The 13,855-nt window shown below is 38.3% G+C and overlaps 1 protein-coding gene across 6 annotated transcripts in view; it reads right to left on the bottom strand.

Annotated features, from left to right (window-relative positions):
• NLGN1 (neuroligin 1) overlaps window positions 1–13,855 on the bottom strand; it is an 896,776-nt gene that overhangs the window by 281,840 nt on the left and 601,081 nt on the right. The window lies entirely within an intron of this gene.

The following is a 13,855-nucleotide window of genomic DNA, read 5'->3' as shown; positions in this document are numbered from 1 at the left end:
CCAGGGCACATGTAACTATTAAACCGGGGACGGGGAGGGAATTGGGCAGTGGCGGCGGCGGGATATTTAAATATAAAACCGGGGACGGGGAGGGAATCGGGTAGTGGCAGTGGGACTCTGGCCAGGCAGAAGCTGCTGCAGTTCAATGATTTAAAGCGCCCGCTTTAAATCATTGAACTGCAGCGGATTTTGCGTGGTCACAAACAGTCTATCGGCGTATAACACGCAGATTGACTTTAGGCTAAAAATATTAGCATAAAAAATGTGTGTTATACATAAATATTATAAATACGGTAATCTATTTCAGTAATTTCATTGTACTTTATTTGGTATCTTGGGTGCAAATATTACACAGGTGACAAGTTCACCAGTCATTTTTAGTCTGCATGATGACATTATTTAGGGTGCGGAAAAAAAATTTCCATTTAAAAAAAAAAAAAAAATTATAATGAGAATAAGTGCTAAGTTTAAGCAATTCAGTGATAGGTTAATTTATAGTACATTAATGATTTATCATCATATTTGCAGTGATCCAAACTTTTATGATAGCTATTACTGCTTTTCAACCTGAGGTAGCTTAAATAGTTGAGAGGTCTATATGTCTGATACAATGTGTAGATCTTCCAAATCAAAGTTTAACTTCTCTGATGCATAAGTCTTGTCCAGCCAGATACTTCTCTACTTGTTAATCCATCACCGTGAAAGGCCAATGACACAAGACTGGTATTTAAGCAGAAAGTAAAGAGCACAAAGATCTATAAGGATTCATTGTCTGGCTTAAATATTCAACACTTTATCCAATTCTTCAAGAGTAGGAACATCTCTCAAAGTGTATATCAGACATGCATATCAAGGGACCATTTGATAGCTGCACACATTTGGCTTGTCAGTTTATATATTACTATACTGACGTGCAAAGCACATCCAAATCTAAGGCTAAAATAAGGTATAAGACATTAAGGAAAAAAATTTAAAAGGGTACTCCGCTGCTCAGCATTTGGAACAAACTGTTCTGAGTGCTGGAGCCTGTGTCGGGAGCTCATGATGTCATAGCCCCACCCCCTCCTGATGTCATGCCCCACCCCGTCAATGCAACTCTATGGGAGGGGGCGTGACGCCTGTCACGCCCCCTCCCATAGACTTGCATTGAGGGGGTGAGGTGAGACGTTATGAGGGGGCGGGGTTATGATGTCACGAGCTCCTGGAGCAGGCTCCCGCTTTCAGAACAGTTTGTCCCAAACGCTGAGCGAGGAGGACCCCTTTAAGGTTGCTTAGTTTGCCTCATATGATGCATAACATTGTGTAGACTGTAGCCTGAAGAAACTAAAAATAATTTAATCATGTAGATTTAGAATGTTTTTTGTAGTGGAACAGATGCTGAGTCAGAAACGGACAAAGCTGAGCAACTTTCCCTTTGGTGCCTTTGATTCTATATAATCATTTGTTTAATCATGGTTTTAGAACTAATTCTATATATTAGATAGACTATGCATTACCCTTGACCACAATTAAGCTGATCACTATGATGGTTGCTTAGTGATTCTATTAGAAAAAGTTCTTTGTATGTATACAACTTGCAAACTGGGTTTCTATAATTGAGAATCTATAATAAGAGAATACAACACCCAAAGTGGTAAACATGTGAAGCCAGGCTTCTTCACTGAAGCCATCTCCTTTTACTAAAAAAGCTTATGTAGACATTTTACCAGGAACTTGCTATAATGTTCAATGTTTAATAAACAATATAGAAAACCATATTAAAAGAACACATAGCATCTTTCTTTCTACTGCTGGTGGATCTTGATATCTTTCCTACAAAATTTACACTGATATGGAAGACTCCAAAAAGGGGAAGGGGGCCTATCGAGAGATTTAGAATTAGGGTGCTTTCACACTAAAAAGATGCACCCGTTATGAATGCCTGTTATAAAAAGAGGGGAAATCGGCAGTTATACGGCCGGTACAAAATCACTAACGGCTATTAGAAAATCCCATTATAGTCTATGGGATTTTTCTAATAGCCGTTTTAACCCGTTATCACCCATTATTAATAACAGCTGTTATTTTGTGACGGGCAAATGAACGGGAGAAATAGTGCATGTTCACCATGGGGTTTTAATCCTCAATAGAGTCTGGGCAGCCACAGAGGCTTGAAAGAGGCCACTGGATGCTATGACAATAGATCACCTCTACTATTGCTGCATTCTATCTATTAGTGAGATCCTTCACTACTAAAATCAGCTGGATTCCAAAGCTCTCTCCATTAATGGCACTAGGATGTACATGTACATAATGGTTCATTACGGGTTACAGCTACTTTTAGGAGCTGAGCTTAGGCATAGAACACAGGCCATGAGCACTGGAAGGTGTATTCCTCCTATCTATTTGATATCTATGTGATTTTGCCTCATCAACATACATACAGTAAAATATTACTTAAAGGATTACTCCCCTGAAAAACATTTTTGTTTAAATCAACTGGTGCCAGAAGATTAAACAGATTTGTAAATTAAGTCTAGTAAAAATCCCCATAGCAAACCTATCCTGCTCTGGACAGTTCCTGACATGGACAGAGGTGTCAGCAGAGAGCACTGTGGTCAGACAGAAAGGAAATTCAAAAAGAAAAGAACTTCCTGTGAAGCATACAGCAGCTCATAAGTACTAGAAGGATTAATATTTTTTAATTTAATTTACAAATCTTTTTTTTTATTTACAAATATGTTTAACTTTCTGGCACAAGTTGATTTTAACAAAATTTTTTTCCAGTGGAGTACCCCTTTAAGATTCTCAGTGAAGTAAATTTCTTGTGTATTTTATAAATCATTCTCCTGATGGTTTACCTTTGCTTTGTTGTTGTTCTTTTATTTTTGTTTGGCTAGTTCTAAAGTCTTTATCTTGTGTAATATATCACGACAACTTATTTGTATTGATGCTTATAAGGCTCTCGCTTCACATTGAAATATTTATATTTTCTTTGGGTTGTTTGTGACTCAGCGTTTTTCCGTTTATGTATTTTCATTTCTTCCTCATCACTTCTAAAAATCATAACACTTTCAATTTTGCACATAAAATTTCTATATGATGGCTTATTTTTTGTGCCACCAATTCTACTTTTCAGTAACATTAGTCATTTTACCAAAAAATCCACGGCGAAATGGCAAAAAACTTTTGGGGGCTTACGTTTTTACGCAGTGCCTTTTTCTGTAAAAATGACACCTTATCTTTATTCTGTAGGTCCATACGGTTAAAATGAAAACTTACTTATATAGGTTTGATTTTGTCGCACTTCTGAAAAAAATCATAACTACATGCAGGAAAATGTATAGGTTAAAAATTCTCATATTCTGACCCCTATAACGTTTTTATTTTTCCGCGTACAGGGCGGTATGAGGGCTCATTTTTTGTGCCGTGTTCTGTAGCTTTTACTTCCAGTTTAGACACGGCGATTAACTTTGATTGCCACGTCTAAAGGGTTAATAGGGTTGATAGCTGGGACCCTGAGCTAATAACGTGCGGCACCGATCGTTGTGCGGCGCGTTATTAGCCCAGGTCCCAGCTATCATAAGCCGCCGGGACTGACTCGGTATAATGCCGTAACCCCGTTTTAAATACCGGGACCAGGCGCAGGGTGTACAGGTATGCCCTGCATCCTTAAAAGGTTAATACAAGAATGTCCCTCCTTTATTTGTCTTTAAAACCTTTTTTAGATTTAGATTTAAAAAAACAAAGACCATTAGACATTTGAGCATCATAAACACATAAACAAAATTCTCACTTCGATCTTACGACAACAGAAGGCAATCATACTTGTCCTGCAGTTATAAACCGTGTATAGAGCAGGTTTAGGACTTGAAGGTTGGTGCTGACAGTGGCATTTAAATGGCAGTCCTGAACATTATTGGTGGTATAGCGATTCTGACTGGCTACCAGTGAGCAATGGCAGGGAGGCCTCCATGACCTCTCTTGTATCTTTCTTCTGTTCTGTAGCTCTCTCCCTGACTATTCAATCTAAAGCGATACTGCTGTTTAACTGTACTATAAAAAAAAAATAATAATAATAATAAGCAATTTTTTACTAGTTGATGATATTAAACCCATAACGAAAAGGGGGATCATTATCATTTATAAAACATAAAAATCAGACATGAGAAAGCACAAATAAGATTACTTTACTGTTTCATTTTATAACATACAGATATGGCACATTTAACAATACAGCACTAAAGTACATTTCTATATATATAGATATTGTTTGTTGTTGTTGTGCTTAGTGACCTTCTGACCTTAAAACCTATAATTTTTATCGCTATTCTATTTTCTGGGTACTTTATCAAATGGTGTAGAATTGACTGACATGCAGTTACTGTGGTGCAAAGCATATACAGCATTGCACAAACTCATTTTCTAGCTTGTACTTAGTGTAATGCAGTGTCATGCTGTTAAATACAACCTAGCAGAAAATGGACAATGGAAAAGTTTTCATGAGAAAAAACTGCTACTGTTTTGGTATTTATAATCAAGAAATATATAAAACACAATGAAGGAGATTTATCAAAACCTGTGCAGAGGAAAAGTTGACCAGTTGCCCATTGCGATCAATCAGATTGCTTCTTTTATTTTTTCCTCTGCACATTCCCCCCAATGTGTGAAAGTGTGTGTATGTATATTTAAGCATCACTTCCGAACTGCTGGAGATATTTTGACGAAACTTGGTTCACATTACTTATATGTCAACTAATAATAGTTAGTAATAGTCAATAATAGTAATAGTTAATAATAGTCAGTTAAATTAACCCACACCTGCCTCCATTTCCGGGGTCAGGGTTTTGATCTGAAGTCCCATGCAAGCCAATGGATAATGTAAGTTCCAGCATAACTTCCAAATGTAGCAACAGCTACATACTGTATAAATTAAATAAAATATAGGATTGTTAAATTAACCCTAACCCACCCTCCTATATGAGGGTGTTTTTTTTCTGAAATACCATGAAAGTCTATGGGACTTCTAGTACCTTACTCCACTCCGCTCTGCATCTCTGGGTGATTATGTCAGTCCAGCTTGCAAGCAAGGCCACTACCAAGAGACACTCCACTCCCATAAGCCATACCCCGTCTTTTTAGCACCCTTTTTTTTTTTTTCAAGGCTGAAAACACTATTATCACCCAACACTCCCACATCACAGGTCCTACAACTTCAATCTTTTCATCACAGCTAAGCCCCACCATATTCTGCAATCTATGCTCTACTTCTTGGGGTGATTGTGTTGGTCCATCTTATATGCCATGCCCCTCCCACAATTCCCGCCCCTTCTATATTGGTCCTTTATTGTGTGTTGTCCAGCTGGTAAGACATGCCCCCCCCACTCCCACAAAGCCAAACACCTTTCAATTTTGTACCTTTTTGTGCAGTGGCTTGGCTTGCAGGTCATGCCCACTCCCCCTTCTATTTTTGGACTACAATCTATCAAAACCCAGACTTACCGGAGGACGCAATGTGAGGATGTTGTCAGCGTAGTGTCCAGAACATGGAGGCGCTACCAGGAGAAAGGCCAGTACATCCGGAGACATAAAGGGGGCCGTAGGAGCGCAACAACCCTGCAGCAGGACCGCTACCTCTGCCTTTGTACAAGGAGGAGCAGGAGGAGCACTGCCAGAGCACTGCAAAATGACCTCCAGCAGGCCACAAATGTGAATGTGTGCACTCAAACAGTCAGAAACAGATTTCATGAGGGTGGTATGAGGGCTCGACATCCACAGATGGGGGTTGTGCTTACAGCCCAACATCGTGCAGGACGTTTGACATCTGCCAGACAATACCAAGATTGGCAAATTCGCTACTGGTGCCCTGTGCTCTTAACAGATGAAAGCAGCTTCACACTGAGCACATGTGACAGATGTTACAGAGTCTGGAGACACCGTGGAGAATGTTCTGCTGCCTGCAACATCCTCCAGCAAGACCGTTTTAGTGGTGGGTCAGTAATGGTGTGGGTTGCATTTTTTTGCGGGTCCGCACAGCCCTCCATGTGCTTGCCAGAGGTAGCCTGACTGCCATTAAGTACCGAGATGAGACCCTCATACCCCTTGTGAGACCATATGCTGGTGCGGTTGGCCCTGGGTTCCTCCTAATGCAAGAAAGTGCTAGACCTCATGTGGCTGGAGTGTGTCAGCAGTTCCTGCAAGAGGAAGGCATTGATGCTATGGACTGGCCCGTTCATTTCCCAGACCTGAATCCGATTGAGCACATCTGGGACATCATGTCTCGCTCCATCCACCAACAGAATGTCCAGGAGTATGTCCAGGCATTGTAGGGAGGTCATGCAGGCACATGGAGGCCACACACACTACTGAGCCTCATTTTGACATTACATCAAAGTTGGATCAGCCTGTAGTGTGGTTTTCCACTTTGATTTTGAGTGGGACTCCATATGCATACCTCAATGGGTTGATAAATTTGATATCCATTGATAATTTTTGTGTGATTTTGTTGTCAACACATTCAACTATGTAAAGACAAAAGTATTTCATACGATTAGTTCATTAATTCAGATCTAGGATGTGTTATCTTAGTGTCCCCTTAATTTTTTTGAGGAGTAATAGTAATAATAGTTAACATTGTCACCGCCAATTTTCATAGAAGTAGAAAAGTGTAGTAGAAGAAATGGTTTTCTAACCATTAACATAAAAAACATGCTCTTAGAATTATATACATTTTTTGGGGGCTTTTTTTTGTAATTTTTGGGGGCTTCAGTTTCTATGCGGTGCATTTTTCGGTAAAAATGACACCTTATCTTTATTCTGTAGATCCATATGGTTAAAAAACCCTACTTATATAGGTTTGAATTTTTCTTTCTTCTGGAAATAATCATAACTACATGCAGGAAAATTTATACATTTTAAATTGTAATATTCTGACCCCTATAACTTTTTTATTTTTCCACCTACGGGGCAGTATGAGGGCTCATTTTTTTTGCGCCATGAAGTTTTTAATGGTACCATTTTTGTTTTGATTGGATTTTTTGATTGCTTTTTTTTGTGCTATAAAAAGTTACCAAAAATACGCTATTTTGGACTTTAGAATTTTTTTGTGCAAACACTGTTGACCGTGCAGTTTATTTAACAATATATTTTTATAGTTCAGATATTTCCACATGCGGCAATACCACATATGTTTATTTTTATTTACACAGGTTTTATTAGAGAAGGTGTTAATTCATCATTAGTAACTTTTTTTCTATTTTTTTGCTATGTCATAGCCCCCTCTTGTGGCTATAATATGCAGTACATTGATTCCTAACACTGATCATCAGCATCAGCAAATTTTGGTGGAAAATAAGTATTTGGTTACCTACAAACAAACAAGATTTTTGTCTCTCACAGACATGTAACTTCTTCTTTAACCCCTTAATGACACAGGACCTAAATATACGTCCTGGTGCGGTGGTACTTAACACACAAGGATGTACATTTACATCCTGTACATGACCGTGAGCATCGGATTGATGCTTGGGTCAAGCGTGGCAGATGCCGGCTGCTGAGAGCAGCCAGGGACCTGCCGGTAATGGCCGACAACTGCGATCGCGCGGATGTCCACCATTAACCCCTCAGATGCCGTGATCAATTCAGATCACGGCATCTGCGGCAGTCCGGTCACTAAAATGGATGATCTGATTGCCTACATCACTGCCGAGGGGATCCGATCATTCATAATAGCGGACGGCGGTCCCCTCACCTGCTTCGTCCAGCTCCCGGCGTCTTCTGCTCTGGTCTGAGATCGAGCAGACCAGAGCAGTAGATAGCCGATAATACTGATCAGTGCTATGCCCTATGCATAGCACTGAACAGTATTAGCAATAAAATGATTGCTATAAATAGTAAAAATAAAAGTTAGAAAAAAGTTTAAAGAAAAGTTACAAAATTTGAAAAAAAAACTCCCCCAATAAAAATGCTAATTGTCCCATTTTTCCCATTTTACCCATAAAACATGTAAAAAAAAATTATAAACATATTTGGTATCGCTGCATGCATAAATATCCAAACTATTATATACCGCCGCTTATATGCCGCTTATATGGAAAAATAAGAAAGTTATAGGTCAGCAAAACAGAGGGTTTTTAAACGTACTAATTTGGTTAAAAAGTTAGCAATTTTTTAAAAGCTGTACAATAATAGAAAAGTGTGTAATCACGGGTATCATTTTAATCGTATTGACCCACGGAATAAAGAAAACATGTCTATTTTACCAGCAAGTATAAAGTGTGAAAACAAAACCTTCCAAAAATTGCAAAATTGCTGATTTCTTATAAATTTCCCCACACAAATAGTACTTTTTGTTGCGCCATACATTTAATGGTAAAATGAGTGATGTCATTACAAAGGACAACTGGTCGCACAAAAAACAAGCCTTTTTACTAGTCTGTGGATGTAAATATAAAAGAGTTATGATTTTTAGAAGGCGAGGAGAAAAAAACAAAAATGTAAAAATAAAATTGTCTGAGTCCTTAAGGCCTACGTGGGCTGAGTCCTTAACCCTTTAACGACGCAGGACGTATATTTACGTCCTGCGTCGGCTCCCGCGATATGAACCCCTTCCCTAAAAAAAGTTTTAATCACCCCCCTTTTCCCATAACAAAAATAAAACAGTGTAAATAAAAATAAACATATGTGGTATCGCCGTGTGCGTAAATGTCCGAACTATAAAAATATATTGTTAATTAAGCCGCACACTCAATGGCGTACGCGCAAAAAAATTCCAAAGTCCAAAAAAGCGTATTTTGGTCACTTTTTATACCATTAAAAAATGAATAAAAAGTGATCAAAAAGTCTGATCAAAACAAAAATCGTACCGATAAAAACTTCAGATAAAAAATGAGCCCTCATACTGCCCTGTACGTGGAAAAATAAAAAAGTTATAGGGGTCAGAAGAGCACATTTTTAAACGTATAAATTTTCCTGCATGTAGTAATGATTTTTTCCAGAAGTACGACAAAATCAAACCTATATAGTAAGTAGTAAGTAGGGTATCATTTTAACCGTATGGACCTACAGAATAATGATAAGGTGTCATTTTTACCGAAATATGCACTGCGTAGAAACGGAAGCCCCAAAAGTTACAAAATGGCGTTTTTTCTTCGATTTTGACGCACAATGATTTTTTTTCCGTTTAGTCGTGAATTTTTGGGTAAAATGACTGATGTCACTGCAAAGTAGAATTGGTGATGCAAAAAATAAGCCATAATATGGATTTTTAGGTGGAAAATTGAAAGGGTTATGATTTTTAAAAGGTAAGGAGGAAAAAACGAAAGTGCAAAAACGGAAAAACCCTGAGTCCTTAAGGGGTTAAGGGGTTGAGTCTCTTCTGTCCTCCACTTGTACCCTGTATTAATGGCACCTGTTTGAACTTGTTATCAGTATAAAAGACACCTGTCCACCACCTCAAACAGTCACACTCCAAACTCCACTATGGCCAAGACCAAAGAGTTGTCAGAGAACACCAGAAACAAAATTGTTGACCTGCAGCAGGCTGGGAAGACAGAATCTGCAATAGGCAGGTGACTTGGTGTGAAGAAATTGACTGTGGAAGCAATTATTAGAAACTGGAAGACATAGAAGACCACTGATAATTTCCCTCAATCTGGGGCTCCACGCAAGATCTCCCACCTAGTGAATGACCTGCAGAGAGCTGGGATCAAAGTAACAAAGGATACTATCAGTAACAAACTATGCCACCAGGGACTCAAATCATGCAATGCCAGATGTGTCCCCTGTTTAAGCCAGTACATGTCTGGGCCCATCTGAAATTTGCTAGATAGCATTTGGATGATCCAGAAGAGGATTGGGAGAATGTCATATGGTCAGATGAAGCCAAAGTAGAACTTTTTGGTAAAAACTCAACTCACCGTGTTTGGAGGAGAAATAATGCTGAGTTACATCCAAAGAACACCATACCTACTGTAAAGCATGGAGGTGGAAACATGATGCATTGGGGCTGCTTTTCTGCTAAGGGACAAGGACAACTATTCTGCGTAAAGGAAAGAATGAATGGGGCCATGTATCGTGAGATTTTGAGTGAAAACCTCCTTCCATCAGCAAGGGCATTGAAGCTGAAATGTGGCTGGGTCTTTCAGCATGACAATGATCCCAAACACAGCACCCAGTCAATGAAGGAGTGGCTTCATAATAACCATTTCAAGGTCCTGGAGTGGCCTACCCAGTCTCCAGATCTCAACCACATAGAAAACCTTTGGAGGGAGTTGAAAGTCTGTGTTGCCCAGCAACAGCCCCAAAACATCACTGCTCTAGAGGAGATCTGCATGGAGGAATGGGCCAAAATACCAGCAACACGGTGTGAAAACCTTGTGAAGACGTTTAACCCCTGTCAGAAAACGTCTGGCCCTTGTCATTGCCAAAAAAGAAAATAACAAAGTATATAACAAAGTTTTGCTATTGACCAAATACTTATTTCCTACCATAATTTGCAAATAAAGTCTTTCAATATCAGACAATGCGATTTTATGGATTTTTTTTCTCATTATGTTTCTCATAGTTGAGGTATACCTATGATGAAAATGACAGGCCTCTCATCTTTTTAAGTGGGAGAACTTGCACAATTGGTGGCTGACTGAATACGTTTTTGCACCACTGCAATACAAAAAATTCTAGTAGAAATAAAGAACTGTTCTCATACCACCAGCATATGTTGAGATACAGTCAAAACATTAATTTCATTGTATATGGTAGAATAAACTTTTCTGTCCCATACAAATATATTGCAGTAAAACAGACCAAACGTACTCCCATGTTTGGTCTATGGAATCCTATGGCTATGCTATGGGCATGCCTGTCATATATTGATGGCTTACAGAAATGCAATGTGAGAGGAATGGCATAAATGCAGAGTTTAAAGAAAAGATGTTCCAGAACTGTAATATCATGAAGAATAGCAGTATTTACTAAAGTTGACAGGGTAGAAGAGCTGACAAGTCATCTTGAAAGTGATATATTGTTTACACTTACAAATACAACAAGAGGACCTGTATGTAATATAAAACCTTTTTGCATGTGTATAGTGCTAGAGCCATTGGAGGATATGGTAACTGATATATGTATTAGACACTGCAATGAATGCCACATGTTAACCAATGGCAGACACACCAATGGCACACACTTTACTGACTGTACAGTGCACTAGCATTACAAAACCTATGCATGTGTGTTCCATAAAAACTCTGCTTTATTCTAGGATTTGGTATTACAGTGCCTGCTTGAAAATAAACATAAGGGTAAAGATTACTCCAAAGAAGTCAAGGCTTACCATGTATGTCTCTGTAGGAATCAATACCCTGCTCCGTTGTCAGAAGGAAGTATACAGACCCTGGGCTAGCTTTAATGAATCCACTAAGCAATAATACTCAACCATGCACTGCAAATTAATATAGAATCTACTTGAAAAGAAGGCATGCATTCTTGGAATTACAAAACAGGAACATAAGGAAGATAAAGTTAAAATGATCATAAAAATGTGTTTGGAATGAAGGTTGTTTGAGCTGATCTTGTTTCCTTCAATAGCTAATACTGTAGTCTGCATGAGTTGCTAGGTAACACACTACATTCTTTTCCATCAGTAGTGATTTTTACATTGGATAACAGATGGGAAGTGGTTATTGAGAAGTATGCAAAAAGTGGCATGGAATCTAATTATTTGTTGACAAACAAAAGAAAGACTGTTCCTGCCAAAATAATGCTTATGACTGTGGGGTCTTCAGTTTTTAGTTAATAAAAAGCTTAGAACAAGCAAAGGCTTAGTTGAAGCTTAACAAGTCGAAGGTTTACACTAATATATAAAATGTTATTTCAAGGAAAGGAAAGACAAAAAAATTAAACGGTTCATAAAATCTATAATTTCACATACATTGGGGGAATAAACAAAGGTGTGTTTGCTAGAATTTAGGTGGAAAAAAATTGGTGCAAGACTTTAAAAAAAAGAAAGAAAAACTAGAAAAGATTTTGTATTCTGGGAAGAGGTACTTTACAAAAAAAGGTGGGTGTTGTTTTGCATAAATGGGATGTGGCTTAAATGTGCCAAAAACTAAGCTAAATGAAAGATGGTACAAACTTAAAGTAGCCAGATGAAAGGTGCCCCAGGTTTTTAAACAGCCTGCACCATTTTTAAAAATCTAGTGCATTTATATAATATATAGTCTAAGCTAGCAATGGCACACATCATTTATTTATTTACCCTGCAGTATGCATTTTCTATTTGTATCTGTGCATTTAAACAGCTTTCAGTTTCAAACCCCCTATTTTCTGACATGCCTGTAAGTAAAGTTTAGTGGGTGGTCTCTTTCTAGTATGCTTTCTCTTTCTACCTATCTTTCCTCAATACTCTAAGCTACAAGTATACACGACCTGCCTCTTGGTCATGCAAGCTGCATGTGTTCCGAAAAATGTAGTCCAGAGGTTTATAGCTCACCCTGAGAGATACATTGCAATAGATGAGTGGGACCCCATAGCCAATATCAAAATGGGCCTTCCTTCATGATTCCAGAAGAGATAATCAGTCTTTGTTTACCTTCTAAGCCATTTTTCAGTGTTCTGTACCACTTCCTTTCAAACAATACAGTTCTCACAGAGAGAGGAACCCTGCACAGGCTTTCACCATCCTGTAGGCAATTACTTTGCAAACATTTTTATTCCAGTGGAGCATTGCACATTTGTAAGACTCCATATGCCAATTTGGTGTTTACCTCAAGAATAAACACTATTCCCCAATTCCTATATTGAATGCCTCTCAATAGCTAACCAGCATCCTGCTTAGTGTCGACTAGAGAAAAGAACCTTACATATTTTTCAAATAATGGCTGACTTGCCTTAGTGGGTGAGATTCTGGTGTGGAATATAGTCCTGAATGATGTTTTAAGGCCCTTTAAAGGGGTTATCAGGCAAGATCTTTTTCCCACTAATGTTCCTAGGCTATGTGATGACATAAAAATGCCTCTACTTACCTCCCTTGCTCCCCCACAGCCTTGTTATCATGGTGCCATGGCACCTAGTAAACTTCACTTCTCAGAGATGCAGATGGCACAGCAAATTGCTGCTCAGCAAATCACTGGCTGAGGCAGTACACTGTGACAGTCAATGATTGGCTGATAGGTATTATGATTTGCTGTCTGCAGCGCTAAGAAATGAAGCTCACTCGAAACCAAGTGCAGTGATAAGAAGACTGCAGGGGGAGTGAGGGAGGCAAGTAGAGGTTTTATATGTTATCACTAAGCCTGGGCACATAATGTTTTGCTGGATAAGATACCCACTTTAAGGTTCAAACATTGAAGAGAAGCTACCTCCAATAGGTGGAAAATTTGAAATGTGAACACACTGTTCTATGTAGCTAATCTATATTAAAAAAAAAAAAGCATATACGAAGAACTGCAGCTTATTTAGATTGTACAGAAGTTTTCAAAAGCAAAACTATATATTCCAACTTGAGTTTAAGTTCTAAAACGATAGATCTGGGATTCTGATGTTTACAGTTTAAATTGCAATATAAAATATGTACACATAGCAACATTATACCAAACCAAAGGGGATTTTTTACAGTTCCACTAGAACCAGTAAAACAAAAATTCAATCCATATGTTGTATAAAATATAAAAAGCTAAATAATAACAGTAATAATGCCACAGTTTCTAAGGACAATGCATTCCTCAGAGTGATTGCTACAGTTGAGTGTCACAGAAATTGATAGCAATGTGTAATATAGAAATAACAGGCACAAACACCCTGTTTCTCAGTGGTTGATGTTTTTGTTTTTCACTTTGTGTAAATGGTCAAAACTCAACCAGTGAGCAAACATAATCGA

The sequence above is a fragment of the Hyla sarda genome, chromosome 3 (genome assembly GCF_029499605.1).
Source record: "Hyla sarda isolate aHylSar1 chromosome 3, aHylSar1.hap1, whole genome shotgun sequence".
In the NCBI taxonomy this organism is placed as follows: domain Eukaryota; kingdom Metazoa; phylum Chordata; class Amphibia; order Anura; family Hylidae; genus Hyla; species Hyla sarda.
Note: the sequence above shows the minus strand (reverse complement) of the source record. Positions and strands in the feature narration are given on the sequence as shown.